Raw genomic sequence first — 14,425 nt, 5'->3', positions numbered from 1 at the left:
GCAAAGAAGAAATCAGCAAGCGGTAATTGAAATGTGTGTAGTACAAAGAAGTAAGGTGGCTTACAATGGTAACCGTCATATGTTTTCGAAATGCACGCTCGTAGGAATCACAGTAAAAAACATGGTGGGCAGTAAACGTGGCACGTGCGGCAGTAAAACAAGAAGAGGAAGAGGACGAATGTGTTCGGTTTCGCAGTTACGGTCCGGGCCGTCCCAAATTACTGGGGAACTGGTCGATAGACGCATTAAATGCGTGTCCGTCGTTTAGCCTCGTTACTTGTGTTCGCGATTAGAGGGAGGGAGGGGTGGGGGGGGGTGGTTATAAAGATTAGACAGTAGACCTTATAGTCGTGTTCAACTTAAGAAGAGAAGGAAGTCCGTCAGCTCTGAAAATATTGCTGCGCCGCAGATAAGGGTGGCTGGACGTAGTGGTCACGCTCCCTCCCTGCGCCAGATAATGTACGTAATCTATCATACTCACTCTGCTTCCGTATTGGCTGTTAAGACTGGACGCACGACACTCCGCTGCAGCAGAAAGTGCGCTCCCTATACTGATGGCGCATGGTGGCGGTGCAGTGTTTCTCCTTGCGCGCTATTGCCTTCTCCTTATCCCCAACGGCGTACGTAGTTGAAGCCCTAGATTTCTTTTCCTTGTTAAGTTGAACACGACTATAGTGGAGTCCGTGATGAAACTGCTGCCACACTGCCTCACTACTAGCCCCCACACAGTCACGAGAAAGCTGTTCGTGTTCTTTCAGCTACTTTTTCTTCGTGTGCATATGTACCAACTACCCCGTCTCGCTAAGCTTGTGTCGTCGTGGGCATGCTAAAGGATGGCTTATACAGAACAGAATGCGTAGAGCTTCCGTGTCCCGATTGACGACAGAGTCAGCCGAGCTTCCAGTTCAGCCGTCGGTTTATCCTCTCTGAGCCGTTTTGTTAAACCTGTGCCCTTGCCCCCTCTGGCGTAAGAATCTATTACCATGGAACGGATTGCGGGTGTGTAGCATGGTTGAAACTTCGTAACAAGGACATCGGTGGTCGTGTGCCGAACGTTGGCCAAATCGGGATAATGATCCTAAACCTGACTTTAAATCCTCTGGTACCAGCGGCGTGGCCCCCGCTCATTGGTGGCAACCAAGGCCGTGCTGAAGACTGGGAGGTCGTGGGTTCGAATCCTACCACCAGCTGTGCTGTCTGAGGTTTCCCCCTGGGTTTTCCGAAGACGAATTCCAGACGAATGTCAGCACAGTTCCCCCTGTAGTCGGCCCGCAGGACGCATACTAACCCTCCCTGTCCCCCCACTCCTCCCTGTTGTCCTCTCTCCATCTGTCCACATCTGTACGCCGCTTATAGCCACAGTTGCTTCGCGACGCTAACACGGAGTCAAAAACTAAAGTGCAGACTCAAACCACCAAGGCACCCGCAAACAAAGAGTAACCTGCTTGAACTGTACGGGAAGGAAATGACCTGCTGGTCTTTCAGCGTCAGCACTTTGCACTGCATAAGACTTCCTTCGTCCAGCATCTTTTGCGCTCGAGGTATACATAGGCGCAACTATTTGAAAATATACCTGGTATATTTAGCCCTGCCAAGTAACCATTCTCTCTATCATCATACGCCCACGCGGGAACCAAATCCCATCTTTAAAGCCCGCGCGCTTATATACCGTATTCCTGGTCTCGTAACTGACTCTACCTTTCTGTTTTTAGCGGCATCGAAATGAGATCCGTTTGAAGCGCGATAAACTGTAATTGGCTTCGTTCGCAAAGAGCAGCGAAAGAGAGACCGCCTTTCGGTTCTTTTTTTTTTCTTTTCTTTTTTTTTGTGTGTGTGTGTTTCTTGTGGGACGCTTCTGGGCTGGTCGCGATGGAGAGCCGTAGTCCCCGCTTCCCGACACATTTATCGCGCTAGGAAGGCGGCTGGCAGCAGCCAATATGTCGTCATACAGGAAGAAACTTTCTCTCGCGGGCTGCGAAGCTAACACTCCGGAAACAGCTCATAACGTCTCGTGCAATGAGACCGACCAGTGGCGGACACCTTTATCTCTACACCAGTACACCCGGGGATGAGCCCATGTCGAGCGCGCCGACCCTTATCTCTAGTGAGATACGTCACCCATCACACGTGACTGGCTACTGTTACTGTAACACTCTGGGTTTGTTTGGTTTCGCCTCCGACAGCAGACAAAGAACGGGGATGAAATCTAAGGCTGGGGGGCTTGGCACAATACTGGGATTTACCAGTGATTTATCCAGCACCCCCACATACATCTAACACCCCCGTCAAATGTTTGGTGACATCCCCCTAGCTTTTTTACCTGTGCACCCCCTACATGAGGGATCCTTGTTATTTCGGCATTAGGCACGTGCCGGTTATTATAGATTAAGCTGTTATGACGTAACCGTAATAATGACCCCGCCCCAAATTTTTTGCAGCCCCCTCCCCCGTGCTTCGGTTTCTGGATAAACCACTGCTCTTTTTGAAATAGCTGCCTCGCTTCAATGTTTGGGCATGTGCAACACTGTCGTTTATTTCTTCGTATCTTTCTGTCGTATCTTCAAGGTGTTGTTGGCTGCAGAATAGACCTCTACCTGTTCGTAAACAAATGACGTCATAGTGTTCGACAGCGCCACGAGTTTGGTAGAGTTGAACTACGTTCAAAGCTATACTGGCGAACAAGGTCGCGTCCGAAAGCCACAGTCTTGAGGGGATTACGATGGTCTCTGATAGGGACGCGACCTTCGGTCCTACTTTTCTTTCAGCGAGCAATAGACGAGTTCAGAAAATCCCAGTGCTCTTTGCGCATGCATTGTATTCTGGGTGCATGCTGAGCGGGGGAACGAAGGATAATCCTTCACATTTCGCTTTCGCTGACCTTGACACGTCGTGCACAATTGACCGGTATTGAAGAAATCGGAACGGTTTGGAGGCCACCCTTTATTTTCGTATCAGTAAACTCCCATACTTCAATGCGGCGCTAAGCACTCTGGGATTTTCTGAACTCGTCTGTTGCCCATTCGCGGAATCCAGCTCTCCCCTTCCGATCTGTTTCGGTCTGTCTACCAACGTCATGATGACGTTTGTCCGGTAGAGGTTTATTGCGAATAGACGATTTCAGAAATTGCATGGATGGCCCACCAGAGAGCGCCGTGTTGCGAAATCCCCGCTGCACCTTGGGATTTAGTTTTCATGAGTCAGAGAGAAGAAGAAGAGCGCAAACGGTTTCGGTTTTCTCTCTCCTTCACCTCCCACACCTTCGAGCAACAGGCAGACGAGCACGAATGTAAACCATTTCCCACGACGCATTGCGCGATGCGCTGACTTGGACGACTGAGGGCCCCCGTGCGGAGCACAAGTGCAATATCTGAAATCGCCTATTGCAGTTTACATTAATCCTCTCGAATAACAACAGCGTGCGGAAGCCGTCGTCGTTTTTACTGTAACATGACGACCACAACCCCCTAGCTTCCCCTCCTTCCTGGTGCCCTCTCCATCTGTCCACGTCTGTCCGCCGCTCATAGCCACAGGTGCTTCGCGGCGCTAACACACAATAAAAAAATTTAAAAAAACTAGCACAGCAAAATGTTTTCGCTTCTCCTACAGAAAATAGTACACTTACGTCAGGAGGAAATTAACGTTAGCTCGTTATGATCGAAAAGGAAAGGCAGTAATAGCATTAATCCGGTAACGAAGCAATTTGAAGAAGGGAGCAGGAGCGAGATAATCAAGAGAAACCCGGGGCGGCAGGAACCAGAAAAACGACGAACGTGTAATCGAGGCGAAATGTCTTATCACGGTACAGTTCATTAGCGTTCGTTCATTAGTTCATCAGCGTGACAACCTATTCGTATACGTCAAAACTCAGCATCGAAATGTTTGCACTATGTTGCGTATAATTTTAATGTTGATTAATTTAATGTCAAAGGACGTTCAAAATTTTGTTTAAAGCCGATGACGGCGTTTAGATACGTACTCTTAGACTACGGTACTTCCTTTCTTCTTTTTTTTTCACTATCTGTTCTGTTCGATAAACGACGTTGCCAAGAAGAAAAACCAGACCACCTAGACCAGACTGGGCAACGTCTCGAACATTCCTTTCGTCGAGAAGTTTCTCGCGAGATCTGCTCAGTACCCGATACCATTATAAACGCCCTCCTGTTATACTCCAGACAGTGCCTCATACCAGAGACGCTGTAAAGCACCATTACAGTTTGCAGGTGCCACCGTAATGGAATCTTCGGTGCGTATATTTGTTCTCCCCCACACAGACCAGTCAATATCAAGAACAGTGTGCACTATGCGAACATAAAAGAAAAAAAAAATGCGTAATCGGTTTTCGATGTCGACGGCGGCGTCTAGTCAGTGCGGAAAGCGGCGAGGTTAAGTGCATTCCCTCCTTCGTCTAGCGGACCATGCTTATCGTAAGGTTCCTCCCTCACTTCCATTCACCCTTGAAGCCGATTTCGCTATGTACATTTGGAACACTGGGATGTTCTCATAAAAACGACTCCAACAGTTTAGGCGCACGTTCAAACACATAACATGCATTGATGTTGCCCTCCTTGAAAGGACTACTTAGTGGAGCCCATTTTCTAGGCCTTTACCGCCGTTCTTGTCGTCGTCGGAGAGACCTGCAATGAATACATGATGATGACAAAAAAGAAAAAAGAACAGAAGAAAAAAACGAGACGACGAAAAACGGACATTGTTCGTCTGTATGTGTCCGTTTTTCTACGTCTCCCCAGTTTGTTTGTTTGTTTTTTCGTGTAGTATTCTAGTCACCCAGCTCGCTTGCTTTTTGCTATCTTTCAGTATACAATGAGTATCAGACATGGATACCATTTTCTAAAGTGCTCGTGAGCTTGCTTGGCCGAACTTTACTTGGTACATGTAGCAAGAATGTCGCCTCCCCTCTGTCGCCCCTCCCCCTGTACTGAGTTTTCCAGTTATTTAGTTCCTCTTTCTTTGTTGCTTGTGTGCTTCCCACATTCACCGTATACGGTCATTTCTGTCCCTCCTTCCCTGTATAATGGGTCATGACCAGACAGACAGCAGATATAGAACGAGACGAGTTCAATTTATCCTCTTTTCCCCCTTACAAACAAACAAAGAAACAAACAGCAGATATAGGAACAGCAATAAGTGTAGAAGCTATACTAGAGCACCAGCACGAGACTCACGATGGTATACGCTGTCGACCCGCAGCAGCAAGACAAAGTTGTACAGGACAGAAACCGGTACAGTGTCAGAAACCGGTACGTGTCAGAAACCGGTACAGTTTCACGTATGTTATAGTGAGGCAGCCTGACAGGACAGGGCACAGTACCGGCAAAACATGTGTGGTTACCAGAACCAATGGTGCATTTGTAAATCCCATGGAGCGTGGATGTTATCGAAGAGATTTTCACGGTACGCCAGTACGTGTGCTTGCATGTGTCTGACATTCCTGCAGTGCAGGACACTCGCTGCTTGCTATTTCGGCCTCGCAACCGGTAAACGTGAAATTTACCACCACGAAGTGTGGTTGATCACACACGCCGGAACTTCACAAATAATACGCGCCGACTATAGCCTTCTCTTTGGACAACTCGATTATGCCTGCCAGAAGTATATAAGCAGCGTTCAATACTCGTTCGCCTTCGAAGCACCGAGAATCAACATTGCAGGTCAGAAATCTGAAAATCGAAACCAAGCGACAACCAGGATACGTCCGCCATGTTGGAGTTTAGATGCGCCACCTACAGGTCATGCAAAACGCGAATATCCCAGAACCAATCTCGGAGCAATTTTGTTTTCACTAGACTGTCATAGCTTACTACACGTCGTCTCAAGAGAGAGAGAGAAAAAAAGAGGAGACTGCTCGGGTGTGTGTGGGGGTGGGGGTGGAATATATTGATTAGAAGGAAAAGAAAAAAAGGAAGAAACAGAGGGAGGGGTCAGTCAAACGGAGCGTCAACTTGCTATTCCGCAAGTAAATAATCAGAAAATAAATGAAAAAATTCTCGAAGAATGAGAGATAAAAAAAAGGGGGGTCAGGGTCCAAATACAAAGCTCGTGTTTTAGGGCTTTGCTCTATATCTTTGCTTACAAGCTTCAAAACTCTTCGTTAATTTCGCTTTAGAAGCACGATTATGCGACGCGCAATAGCCCGTGGAAATAAACGAAAAGATGCGATATCAGCTTCCAAGTAGCAGAATTCGTCAGGTGACGAATTCAATATCTTCCGTTTTTATATATATATAATCAAACTCAAACTCAAACAAGCATCCAACAGACATAACTACATTGGCAGCAAACCGGAAGTGGGACGCGAGAACTGGAAGAAACAACTATTTCCCGTTTAACTGTTGGCAAACAAATTCGTTAACAAATGAAAGAAACGAAATGACGATATTATACGCTGATGCGTGTTAACAACAACAACAACAACAACAACAATAAATGATGGAGAAGTGATGATGACATGGAATTTTTCCCCGTGGCAGCCATAGGACCCTACCCCACTTCACAGAGGTTAATATGAGAGGATGAATTAATGGTGAGCGCGAAGGGCGAAGATAGGTTGGAGTTCTGATAAGTGTTAAACGACACAATAATCACGCGAAAAACCATTACGGTCGAATCGCAGCAACGCCGAAAGTACAATCGATCGACGACAAGGTGAAATTGCATATATAGTATACAGGGTGTCCCAGCTAAATGGGAACATATTTTTTAAATATATATACTATATCACTTTTTCCGAGATGAAATCAACTGTAATATAGTATATGTTGAAGGGCACTTCTTAGTAGGGCATTAGCAAACTCCATAAGGCAATGTCTTAATTAACTTTCAATAATTAACTTTTTAATTATAAAAGCTACGAAGTTGTCCCAATGAGAACATCTGGTCCCTTCGGTCACCTGATACCGGAGCCGTGTTCGGAACAAAAATCTGTTCCGTAGATCGTCCGCAAAAAATTCGTGAAGGAACACCATTCTTACTTTATTTTGTTCATTGCGCATCTTCGGAGACGCGTCTTTCCTTCGCCCCCAATGTGAGAGGGTGAAGGAGCACGGTGCCGCCTCATGCGTCGAAGATAAGCCTTAACTTGCCGAAACAAAACAAAAACAAATGTATCAGGTGACTCTATCCGAACTGCCCTTGTCTTGGGTTGGGTTGCATTTTCTGTTTTCTGTTAATCTTTTTCCAGGACGCAAGAGGAGATAGTGTGCTCTTTCACCCTCTCACATTGGGGGTGAAGGAAAGACGCGTCTCCGAAGATGCGCAATGAACAAAATAAAGAAAAATCATGTTCCTTCAGTAATTTTCTGCGGACGATTCACCGAACGAATTTTTGTTCTGAAAACGACTCCGCTATCAGGTGACCGAAGGGACCAGATGTTGCCATTGGGACAACTTCGTAGCTTTTATAATTAAAAAGTTAATTATTGAAAGTTAAGACATTGCCTTAGGAGTTTGCTAATGCCCTCCTATGAAGTGCCCTTCAGCATATGCTATATTGCAACTGATTTCATCTCGGAAAAAGTGATAGATGTATTTTAAAAAAATATGTTCGCACTTAGCTGGGACACCCTGTATATAACAATATGACGAATGCAGTTATTTCGTTTCGTGCACCTTAAGCGGGATTTACAACAACAGGAAACGTGTCATGCGAATAACCGGACCCCAACCGTTCTCATTTATGTTAGACTCGCATTTCGATGTCAAGTTTGCTTTCTCGCACGCTACGTGCTATCAGGCAAAACAATCTTTGCATGCAATGCTCTAGAACACTCAAAACAACACTGAAGCTTTCTGTACACGGGAAAGCTTGTACATATTAAACTTAGAAAGCTTCAGTGTTCTTTTTGAGTGTTCTACATTTCATCTTGGACATGACTCTCCTGCACTCGACATATGAAATACTCTAAAGGCTCATTCACACATGCGTTTCAAAAAGCGGCGCCGCCTCAGCGTTTGCGGCGCCGCCGAGAGGGGCCTGTCACACATAGCCGAGCCGCCATCCTGAAAACGCGCTTCGTTCTTGTTGCTACGTCAAGATCGTACCGACACTTCCAGCTCTCTTCCTCAAAATTTACGTTGTGAAGCATGTTCTCCATTTTATAATTATCGTGAAGCATTTCCGCTGGAATCATCAATCGTTGGAACGACAAAGCGACACAATACAGAGAAAGAACGGCAGAAAAAGCGAGACACATGTTTACCTACCGACGACCAAAACACGGTCACACACAAGTCGTATTTATTTTCGTCGATTACGTTGTTTGCGCAAATTCCCAGCTCATCGTTGACATCTCAGACACCAAACAGCTATTGGTGACAAGGAATTTACTCACGCGGTAGCACCAAACACATACACACGCACAAATGACAAAAGATCCCAGCGCGGTATCGGGAGGCCCGCCATTGCCCGCCGGCGCCAAAAGGAAGCCACCTCACTCCTCCGAGCGCTCCGATTGGCTGGATGAAAAGCGTTCGCGTTTCTGCCCTCCGAAGCTGCAGCAAGGAGCGGTTCTCGAAAAGCGGCTGGAAACGCTCCGCGGCTCGCGTTTCGCGGCGCCGCGAACGCGAAACGCGTTAAAAAAACGCATGTGTGAATCCAGCTTAATGAGATTTCTGCAAGTAGACGCGGCATAAAGGAGAGGAAAGACATCTCCTCGAAGTTGGAGCAACACTCAACAGTACAGACGCTGGAGCTTCTCCATTTATTATTGTTGTTGTTGTACAAAGCTTCAGAGTCCACTTTTTTCATTTTTGGGATTTCTACGCTGAGATCTGCCTGAAATAGTCGCGTAAAATGTTCATACTGAAGATGCCTCAACCGGGGATGTTTACAAAATAGCACCTGCTTCGTGTGCCAGACTTTATTTCACGGCAAATTCTTGGTAATAATTACCAGGAAACGTAACCGGATTTACCACATATATACAACGATATCTCCAGGACAGCCAGCGAAACGATGAAGCAACTTCTCTCGTGAATTTCTCATCATCTAACCATGTGTAGTAAAAAGCAACCGGAACCTTGTTCAATGAAGCATCCTCCTATTATCGACGAACCACTAATGACCGAGCTTATTTCCTTTCTTCCTTTTCGATGGAACTGCAAGTCAACCCTGCTTTTGAGTGATCTTTTTTTCCCATGTACCCTTCAAATAAATATATATAGCCCCTTCTATTCTCTAAACTGTAAGTAAGCAAATAACGGGGAAATAGAGAGAGAGAGAGAAACTATTGTCCCGCCTAGGCGGAGCCGCCTGCTCCATCTCGTCGAAGACTAGCGTTCCTGGTTTTCGGGATTTACCGAAAAGCACCGATAAACGTGCGCAGGTAAATTTTTTACGCGTTCGGTGGAAATAATTATTCACCGATAGTCGTCGGGATGAGGGCTTCAAATGTCTTGCTATCATTTGCTGTCCCTTGGTGCTGAACTGCTTCGCAAGGGACAGGGGACATGAGGTCATTCTTGAAAGGGGGGGGGGATGGGGGATATGTTAAGAAAAAAAAAGAAAGGAAAGTTCAGCCAGACGGAGGTCGGCTTGCTATTCAAAAAAAAAAAAGGTAAATGGGGGAAGAAAAAGAGGAAAAGAAAAAGAAGAAAAGAGAAGAAAGGGAAAAGACAAAAGAAAGGAAAAAAGAAAAGGGGAAGACAAAGAAGAGAAGAAAAGGAAGAGACAAAGAAGAAAGGAAGAGACAAAGAGGAAAAGAAAGGGAAAGGAAGAAACTGAAAAGTCACACACACGGTCACACAATCACAAGGCGTTGACAAGGTTCCAAGCGTGGAGAAAGCGGAGGAGCGCAGTGGTGACTACCCACTGGGACGACTGACGAACGGGACCCAGTAAGGTAGTCAGTGTCATACACTTTTAGCAATGTGTAACCTTTCTATAGACGTAGATTTCCAAGTATCATAGAGGTTACACGTCCGATACCTATATTTAGAGGTTCAACACGACTCGTAACGTGACACTGGTGGAGCAATAGAGGTTACTTCAGAGTTCAACGGAAATCCAATAGTCATAACTTATAAATGTACCCTTTATTAGGAACGTTGTAACTTCTAAACGAATTCGCGAAAACGCAAGCGTCTTAGAGACAGCCATGCCTTGCGAAACTAACTTTTACGTCGGTGTGACGGTTAGGAGACAGTAACCTCTATTTATAGGTGATCTGTGTGACGTTTATAGAGGGTATTGCACATAGGTTACAAGGTAACTTCTGAAACAGAGGGTAAAAATTTTGAAATTTTTACCCTTTACTAGAAGGTACCAGGTTTAGAGTGTAGTGCCGTAGCCAAGTTGGGATAGACGACGACACAGGGCCTCACGGTGCAGAAGGTGTTGTCGGCAGTGTATAGGATGCAGTGGGGAATATCACCCAGCACGCCACAGCTAGTGCAGAGGGGACTGCTAGATTGACCCATTTTGAACAGTTGCAGCGGTGAGCGGGCGACGTTTATAGACGGAGACGGTGCAGGAGCGATTTCTTGTGACGAGTGCAGCGACACGTAATAAGGAAGTCCATTGCGGGATCTATTGATTGCAGGTGACTGTTGTATGAGGCAGCCTCAGCTCTGAACGCTTGGGCAGGAACAGCACACCGGCGGCGTACAGACATACAACAAGCAGATACAGTAAGGGGAAGATGTACCGTAGCATGAGTCATAACTTGTGCACGTGCAGCCGCATCTGCCCGTGAGTTACCGGATAAGCCCACATGACCGGGAATCCACTGCAGAGAAAGAGCGTGGCCACTTGCACAGAGCCGATTTTATGCCTGGATGATCATGCTGGGCAGGTCATGTATGATGGTTGGGTGGGAAGACAGCAGGAGGAGGAGGGACGCCCTGCTGTCAGTGAGGACAACCCAGGACGTCTCAGGTGGCAGGCCAGCAATGTACTCTATAGGGCTGCGAAGATGGCATACAGTTCCGCCTCAGTAGAGGACAGGACACATATAGGACAACGTGTAGGCTTGTTCGTGGTCCGTATCTGTGACGTAAAAGGCTGCCCCTGATGTGTCACGCATCACAGATGCATCTGTGAAGATTTGACGACAGCAAGGGTAGGTGGAGCTGATATGTGCCAAAGAGAGCTGCTACTACTGGAGGAGCTTCGTGTTTTCGAGGAAGGTCCGGGATTGCAGGTTGAATGACGGGGCGTTCAAGAGTCCACATAGCTGGCGCCAAGGAGGGAGTAGATGTCGTGGGCGGGAGATAATCCCTTAGGCGGGCAATCGCAGTACCGAAGGCGGAAGCAGGGCTGCTTTCTTTAAAGGGCAAATATTTCGTCTATGGCGAGCGTTCTCGAATTAAACGCTCCTACAGCGAAAAGAGCGGTGTGCTGTGTCACCTGCATCGCTTAACATGTACCTCGCAATTTTTTTATAACAAGTTCCGGTTTTAATAGTTGTCGTCTTAATGAAAAACAAATTGAAATAAACTGTTGGTTCAAGTGCATGGGAAACTCCCGTGTCGTTTCTACGGTTTTTCTGGTTTCCACGGGTGTCTTCACATTCCGAAAGCCGCTCATTCCTAGTGGACGAAATAGGCACCGATTTTTCCCACCGAATGTCCGAAAAACTAAGCACCGAAAACCGGGAACCCGATGACCCATGGTTCAACGGGTAAACGGACACAAAGAACGACGACGAACGTCGGCTGAACGGACAACGGCCGGACGTAACGAGTGTCCACATCCACGCAAGCACACGCGTCCACAGAACGCAGCACGGATATTGCTTCCATGGAGGTCTATCATATATGCAGACTTGCCAGTCTGTGTGACATGTAAATACTGCTTAGCAGCGTCCGTTGTGTGTTTCCTGTGGCAAACGCGTCCCACCCCAGAGGACTCTAGCGACGCTGAAAGGGCGGCAATCGAGCACTGCTGGCGGAAAATCAATGTAGCAGAGAGCTCGAGAGTATACAGCGTGCAAGTAAGCATAGAACACGTGTATGTTTGAAACCCTCACCTCACCGCTCGCAGATATAGGGGGAGTCGTCTGCTTCTGACAGATTTTTTTTCGTATCGGAAGTTCCGCTTTGGACAATATCGTCCCAGCTTTGACCCCTAAATGAGGTTCATCATTTTAGATTAGGAGCTCATTTTCCATTCGCCCTGGAGGTTGATAGCATCCTCAAAGCATCGATTTCTCTTAGTCATTAGTATCGTCTCGAAGATTAGGAAGGTGGAATCGTGGAACTGAACCAGCTGCTTCGTCTTTCTTCCTGGAAGGTTGTGTGTGTGTTCTTCAACTATACGGTCTTGATTGCCCTTGGCTGAAACAAATATCAGCTTTAGTGCAATTGGATCCTCAACTGGGGAAGCACACACGCGCTCTCGATAAAGAAAGAGCCCCTCTGCAAACAGAGTGCTAAACATGTTTGTTCACTTCGTTTATTAGAAATGGAAAGGAAGGTACGAGCTGAGATAGCTTGTTGCTCGTGATGAGAGCAAAGACAGGCCGATCCGGCTGCGCTATTGAAGCCTACAGGATGGCAGTGACTTTTTTTTGTTCTTTTTAGCCGCTGAACCATTGAACTAACATCCTACGATACGCAGTGTATCTACATTTGACGCACGCTCCAATAAGGTACAGGACTGCATACACACTATGCGAAGAAAGTAAATACAACGTAACTTTTAGACTTTCTGATTGGCTTTCATTTAGAATAATCAGCCCGACTTATATGCTTCAGAGACGCAGTTCAGCCCAAAGGAATTCGATCCCACTACATTGATAGGACTGTATAAGTTTGCTTTGTGACAAAGTAAAGACAGACAGATGGCGTGTGTTTACATTTCATTTATACTACACTTCTGGTGTGGGCCTTACCCTTCTTTTGCAACCACGAAAATGATTCATCGTCCGAGTTTTCGTTTTCCCTCCTGGGACTATAGGAGTAGGGCCTGTGAGAGGCGCGGGGGGACCCAAGGCCCGTCGTAATCATATAAAGATGAAATACTTAGACTATGTTATCGAGACGTGAGCAGGGGGTCTGAGCATGACCCATCCCGCGGGGTCCGTAATTTCTCTCGCCGGTCCTGACTCGGAGAACACATGTCGTTCTCGTATTTATCAACCGTTTTTCTCTCGTATCTTTATCTCGTATTTATCTCGTTATCTCAACGTATTTGAGTGGGTTTTCTGGTAAAGAGCTACAAACTTAGATGTATTAGTAATCTAAAATAATGTTTTTTTTATTTACTTTACTTTACCAAAACTTCGCGTTTATTTCTTCATTACCCCATTCATCATCATCAGTGTACACGTATTTGTTGTTGTTGTTGTGTTGTTTTTCATTGCACAACGCCAAGCGGTCGCTGATCGCTGATTCCATATTTGTATGACCTCCATTTCCGTTCCTTCATTTTCGGAACGGCTTTCGGTGTGCATTGGATCAGTTTCTTCCGCCCCTATCCACAGTCTAGAGAAGTAGTACATCACAAAAAAAAAAAAAATTGCATTATAGAAATAACACTAAACGGGCCTGTTGGTACACATCCCTTAGCGGCTGTATTTGTGTCCATACGGGTCCTTTTTCTGTGTCGCCAACCAGGGGTGAATAGTAATAGTAACACTTTGTATTGTAATATTATTACTGTAATGTTTGAGAGTATTTGTATTATGTATTACAATACTCATTCTCCGAAGGTATTTGTATCTGTATTATAATACACAAAATTGAAGTATTACAAGCAGGGTGTCGAACCGGAAACAATACGGGTTCGGTTCGGGTACGGGTTCGCGTTGCTTTGATTTCGTTCCGGTTCAGTTCCGGTTCGGCCATGCCAAAAATCGAACCGGTTCGCAAACCGGTTCTCAACCTCGAACCGGTTCACGAACCGGTTCAACGCTTCTATTTTATATGTTCCATAAAACTGCTTTTATCAGGAAATGCGTGGCTAATAGCGTACCGCTGTTGTCTGCACTGAAGTTTTTAGCGGTCAGGTACTCCCTTTAGCGAGAGAAAGGAGAAATGGATGAAGCGCCGTAGACCTGCTACTTTCTGTTCCTAAAATCTCTTTTTTCACACGCACAGTGCCAGCAAGATACACTTAAAGGAAGCCTAATAAGATGGACAGCGTTACATAGACGACGGTACTTGCCGGCAGACTGCATTCGCAGCGTGAATCGATTTGAAACCGTACTGAAGCATGTCGAAAATAAGCCTGCCAGCCTTACTCTGTCCGAGCTCACAGCAGTGTACTAGGGGGGATATGTTTATTAAGAAAAAAAGAAAGGAAAGGTTAGTCAGGCAAACAGTGTACTAGTTAATCCACAACACAAAGGCAAAGGCAAAGGCAAGACAAAGGCAAAGGCAAAGGCAACGACACAACTGCACTACCAATAAGCAGAACTGCATTTACTTTTCAAACCACGACAAATCAAACAGGCACTGTTCTGCGTAC

General features: G+C 46.1%; 1 protein-coding gene across 2 annotated transcripts in view; it reads right to left on the bottom strand.

Annotated features, from left to right (window-relative positions):
* LOC135368530 (QRFP-like peptide receptor) overlaps positions 1 to 14,425 on the bottom strand; it is a 248,098-nt gene that overhangs the window by 99,574 nt on the left and 134,099 nt on the right. The gene's annotated exons all lie outside the window — the stretch shown is intronic.

Source organism: Ornithodoros turicata, chromosome 9 (genome assembly GCF_037126465.1).
Source record: "Ornithodoros turicata isolate Travis chromosome 9, ASM3712646v1, whole genome shotgun sequence".
In the NCBI taxonomy this organism is placed as follows: Eukaryota; Metazoa; Arthropoda; class Arachnida; order Ixodida; family Argasidae; genus Ornithodoros; species Ornithodoros turicata.
This window is presented reverse-complemented; position numbering and strand designations above follow the sequence as displayed.